Here is a 6,569-nt window from a genome sequence, read left to right on the forward strand (position 1 = left end):
ATGCTAGTGCTCTAAGTGACGAAAAAAGGTTGAGATTGTAACACAGTGTCCTAGTGGAAGACATGTACGAATATTATGTCTTTCTAATGGAGATTTTGGAAGCATATTGAGACTAGGTGCCACAATTAAAGCCCTTTTTTGAGACAATTATTCTTCACCTTAAAAACTCAACAATGCTTCATAAATGATCATTTTTGGGGCTACCTGAAATTCTTGATCTTTTGGGATGTCCCAGTCCCTGGTTGTTGCAATCTATTATCACTGCCTGATAAGGGGGTCCATGTTTTCTTACAAAGACAAATCAGGGTCTTTGGAATATGCAGCGTGACACACTTGTCGCACTGCAAATCTGCATCAGTCATTAGCACTACTACGTGCTTCATCCTCCCAGAAACCGATTTCCTAAACCATGATGATTCCATTATTTGAATAGCCAGAAACAAAGTCATTGGACTAAAATCTATTGATATCTTATAAACAACAAAGAACGGCATGTATATCTCAGGATTTCAGACTTTCAAATTGAAAATTTTTAACTTTTTTAGTACTTCAAAGTTTAAATTGGTTGCAATTTTATTATCAATGTCTTTTACATACTTTGTGTTTACCAATTACAACTATCAACCACCATACCATTTCTTATAAATTTAAAATAAAAGTTTGGATAATGAAACAGTATCTTAGACACATCCTATCTTTTATTCTTTAGAGGACTACTAAAAATCAGTTGTGGTTTAAAAAAAATTGACAGAGAGATATAGAGGGTACTAATATGATTTAATTTGATTGCGTGCGTCTACTGGAGAAGATGGAAGGTCTAAATTGTTACATCTTTGCTATATTAAATTGTGTGTAAAAATGAACCCCATATATAATATCATGGTCTACTTATCTATGGTGTTAACGGGCACCTTGCGTGCCCATTAACAACTTTTTTTTTTTTTTTAAATTGACAAATTTCTTGTATTTTTTATAGTTTTATCTCTCTTTTTTTAGCTTTATAAGTACTGTTTAGTGTCTTTTTTGACCTTTTTCTGACATTTTTTTTTTTTGGCACCTTTAGTGCTTGTTAACATTTCCCTATTATTATTAGTACATTCTCTTGAACTTAAGATGGAAACTTGAAAACACCTTCAGTTTGGAATATAAACTCATGAAGGAAACTTTGACTGGAAATGTAGAATGGATCGAGCTAACATGAATTGGAACATGCAAGATAGTAGTGAACTACAATTATTGGTAATGGACTACTGTGGTCGCAGGGCAGCTACCACAATGACTAGAGGACAACTACTATGGTTGAATAATGGCTATACCAATAGCCTGGGGGATATCAGCAAAAGAATGATTACCGGGGGATGGCATAAACAAGATAGATGCTAGCAATAGCGTTGTTCGAAAATGAATAGTAGCCTAAGGACAATGACACCGATGAACATTGTAGAGCAACACCATTGGTCTGAAGACATCGACTGAAGAAAGTGCTATAGGAGCGAGAAGTCATTAGTAGAGGATAGTGTCATGGTGAAGTGTGTGTGTGTTGGTGTTCTTTGGGGAAACTAGATACAAACCTATATCTAATACCATGTTAAAATAGAAAGAAGAAAAGTAAAATAATGTAGAGAGAAAGAGAGTAAAATAAAGAGAATTAATGTGGATTAACTAGATGATGTGGAAAGCCTATTAGATTATATCGTTGTTACATTGAATTTTGTGTTATAATGAACTAATGTAGGGTATATATAAAAATACATTACGCTTAGTATGATACTCTTTTTTTTTTTTAGGATAAGTATGATACACTTAAAACCACAGTAACCCATGGTATTACAAAATCATAATAACCCATGATATTCTATAAAAAAATTAAATTCTATAAGGATGTGGTGTAAAATCCAAGTTTTACACTCTCCAATACCAACGTACCACATCATCTTATTACATATTTAAAAATAAGCACAACCATACCCAATCAATTCTAATACTCATCTAAAAATCCAACCAAATTGAGAGTTTATTAAGATATTATTAGGTGTTTGTTTGGCTAGTTTATTTTTGCCAATTTATTTTACTATTCAGCTTATTTTTGCTACTATTCATGGGCCTCACTGTACTATTTTAACTAACATTTACCTTTAACTACAATATTTTTAGCAAAAAAATTTCAATTTTAACAAAATAAGCAAATCCTAAACTGACCCTAAATGTGGTAGAATGTATTGAATTTTAAGTAAAAAAATAGATATGACAAAATCTTATTTAGTAGTGTTAAACATGAGTTTAACACCCATCCTAACCAAACTCAAATTCTTATATATAACCGTGTTCTACTTACAATGATATCTTAGTATATTCTATTTTGGTTGTTGAGAAGTTTTTTGGGCCACTGTGTTGTGGGCTGAGTTTTCCTTTGTATTTAAACTCCTCTGCCAAACTCTTTTACAAGTATTTCTTTTTTATATCAATATACTTCTATCACTTCAGTCAAAAATTATATATTCTATCAAAGTATAGTGCTGTGACAACGCTGAATTGATAGAACTTCCATGCTTTTACTGGCGCTGAAAATTAGACCGTTCAAAGTACCATTTGTTAACTTTGATTGATTTGGAAGAAAGAAAAAGGATATAAAGAAAAGAATTTTTTTTTAAGGGTATTTCATCTATTTACTTTTTTGGGAGTATACAGTATAATAAGGATCAAAAGTACCTTAGAGCATTCACAGCAGTGAAGCTAAAAATTTAGTTATTTAACACCACAGTGTCATCCATCTGAGAAGGGAAACTCTCCCAAATGAGCTCATCCAACAAGTATTAGTGCTCCTCCAAAAGAGACTAACAAGGATGGCCCTCTGTACCTAACAACTAAGACTCTCCCAACAAGCCCCTCCTCATCCAACACAAATAAGAGAAGTCTTATGAGAGTGCCTAACATTAGGACTCTTCCAATCCTCTGGATAGCTTGTCCAACAAGTGCCTTGAGCCGCCTAACACACATCATAGGCAACCTAGAATGTAGGTCATCCAACTTCTCTGATCGCTTGTCCAACCCTCTGAACAACAACTCCGATGAGAACACACTCATGGGAAGCTATTTGATATACACTGGCAAAGATAGTTGTTCAACCTTAGATCCCACTCATCCAACCCGGATAATCCCTTTCCCATGGTAACATATTTATGGAAACTCTTAGGATCATGCCCAAAGATCTTCCCACCATCCTGTGTTCTCCAATTATGGGCACAAATCATGAGAATCTTGCCACCATTACTCTCACTCCTTCCATCATGCATCAATTATGGAAAGACGAGGAAATCGTGGGGAGGTAGTTAATAAGGGTGGCAATTCGTGTTTGCAGGTCAGGTTTGTGTCGTGTTAAATAGGTCGACCCAACACGACATGTTTAACTCATTTAATTAACAAGTCCGATAAAAGTCATTAAAATTACCTGTTTAGGAACCTGTTCGATTAGTAGGTCATATCTGACTTGAATATCCTATTATCAATTCTCATATATCTAAAATTAAAATACTATTACAACCATAAATATAGTAATAACATATAATTACAACCATAACTTAAGCAATAATAACAAAATAATAATAAAAGTTAATAATTTATAAGCTAAACAAATCAAACGAACCCGTTTACTAAATGAATCAACCGCGTCGACCCAAATATGTCCCCAACCTGTTTACCCTCAACCCATGACCTGCTTATAAACAGGTTAGTCGTGTCGAGTTCGAAGGTCGTGTAAGATTTTGCCGCCCCTAATAGTCAACCCAAGACTCCTATATAAACCTCAAGCCTCCTCCATCTAAGATGTGAGTCCCAAACCCTAAAATTAATGTCATTTGTACTTTATGGGTTCATGTGAGTCTGTAACTCAAGCATCAGAGAAGTTTAGACCAGCACACCTCAATGCCCTCCGATAGCGTTCTTCCTTCTTGTAGGTCTTCCAACGCATCCATATAGATGATTGGCTCACTAATTTTCTATGCTTCATCACATTATATAAAATCTATGCTCAATCAGGTAGTTTAATGTGCTAAGCACATGTCTCCTTGTTAGAGTTTTCCATAATACATTCACAAATTTCGGTGTACCCTTCAAATGTGGCAGCATGTGTCATGTGTGGTTGAAAAATTATTATCATTTTGTAGCTTTAACATGATAAACTAACAACCTTATTCTTATTATGGTTGTAGTTAATATTTTTTTTTAAATCAATATACATAGTCAATTAAGAGCATGGCAACTCGTTTGGTGGAAAATTAAATGGAAGAAGCCTCTCTAATTTGGTGGACCAAACACCAACGACCAGTGAATTGATTATGCATGTGATGAGTAGCAATAGACATTTAATCTAGCTGGTCATATCTTTGAACACGTTTGCATTAATTTCTATCAGTCGTACACATAAAACTCTCAGAATTTTCTAACACATTTCAGTATAAGGGTCATTATCATAACATTTTCTTGAACCAACCCAGATATGAATATTAGCCTCCATTAATAAGTCAAAGGTAGAAGGAAGGAACGAATTCTTGGTCTAAACAAATTTGTAGTCACTCACAGTACTCACTCGTGGCTCTTATTATCAAATATATAGTTTGAATGTTTACCAAATAGTTTAACACCTTAATACTTGTGAGTTTCAATTAGTTCAATTGGTAAAGTCTCCGATAGTTAAATAAGATATTTAGAGTTTAATCTCTGCTTACACTTAAAACTGATAGTTGTCTTACTCTGATGATAAAGAGTTATTCATTAAGAACGGATGCCATAGGTGAAACTTTCTCAAAAAAAAAAAAAAAAAAAAAAAAGAAGCTTAATACCTTGCTCATCTTGCTTCCCATATATTATAGTCATATGCTAAAATTCCTTAGTCTGTCGTGCCGACCCGACCTAGTCTCATGAAAGCAAATTCTCTTTATTATGAGGAATCAATTCTTAAGACAATGCATTCGTCAACGTACCTTTCTTTATAAAAATTCTTTGTATTTAATATGCTTTGGCACAACTTAAACTTACAATTTTCTTTTCTTTTCAATATTTTTTTTCCTGACCAGGTCGACTCAAGTTTAAACAATTGTCATATGCTTCTTATTAGTTAATTTCACTAATTTGTTTAATGCTTAGAATGATTCAATTATTGCGTGTTCAAAATGAACAAGTAATGCTTTTGAAGTTTTCATTACAAAAAATGAAGAGTAATACTTAAGTAATAAAAGTGTCATACACGTTTAATAGACCACTTTGGTTCAAAGAAGTCAACGAAAGAAGCAACAGAAAAGTCAGTTTGTAAGTGACAGTGAGAGTATTCACAGAAGAAAGCTTAAAAAAATATATGCAACTCAAAACACTACTTTATCTATTTTAATATCTCACTTTATAATACATTTAACATCAAATGTTTTATTTTAACATTTAACACATTAAAATAATATAAACAACACAATAAAATAATATATCTAACACAATAAATAACAATCACAACCATCAACATATTAAAATACCTTTTTTTTTTACACCACACCTTAAAAAAAAAAATTAAATTAAATTAAATTTTAAGCTACGGTGAACTGCTATCAATAGCAACTCACAGTGATACTCAAATTTTTTTGAGTTTAGCTCATTTGCTGTGCAATGCATTTTAAGTGTATTAAAGTCAATTTAGCAACCTTACTAGGGATGCTCTAATATCTACAAGTTTCCTCCCATATATATATATATATATATATATAGAGAGAGAGAGAGAGAGAGAGAGACGTTTAAGTTACACATGGTATAATTCCAAATTACGTTACACCACTCAATTTTTTTTAATCAAAAACAAAATTTTAAAATAAAAATCCACTTTTGAATTAGATTCTCTTCTTATACTTCACATGCTTGCAAAATTTTAAGATTATTGGAAATCAATAACTATGTCATCATTCAAATATAAAAATATAAAAAAAAAAATTGTATTTAAAATTATGCATAAAAATTGTATTTTTAAATCAAATAGTAAATAACATTCAATTGACACGAAACCTGGTAGGCATGTTAACAACATAGTGAAGATTTAATCCAATGATGAGATTTTTGAAATATTAATCCTATAAAAAGTTATTAGATGATGTAATATTACATAGAGTTACATATGATGTAACTTGAACCCAACAAAATATATATATTCACAAACACACACACATGATGCTTTTTTCTTTCTTTTTTTTGGTCAAGTGTCATAATTTTCCTTTAAAAAAAAAATTGATAAGTTTGTTTTGAAGACATGGATTAATAGGAGATTATCCTATTTTATAGGCATTTTAAGTGAAGTTAGAAATATATTTTTACCGAATTGTCCTTAAGTTTTTCCCTATTAAACATAAGGTTTAAAGGTATTTCTAAACCACGTAAAAGTCTAATCTAAAGAGGGAAATCCTCTTATAAATAGTGTGTGTCTGTGTATATATATATATATATATATATATATATATATATATATATATATAAGCTTTGAGTTAAGGCCTTAAGGGTAAGATTAAGGTTCTCTCAAAAAAGAAAAAGGGTAAGATTAG

This window comes from Quercus robur, chromosome 11 (genome assembly GCF_932294415.1).
Source record: "Quercus robur chromosome 11, dhQueRobu3.1, whole genome shotgun sequence".
NCBI classification, from domain to species: Eukaryota; Viridiplantae; Streptophyta; class Magnoliopsida; order Fagales; family Fagaceae; genus Quercus; species Quercus robur.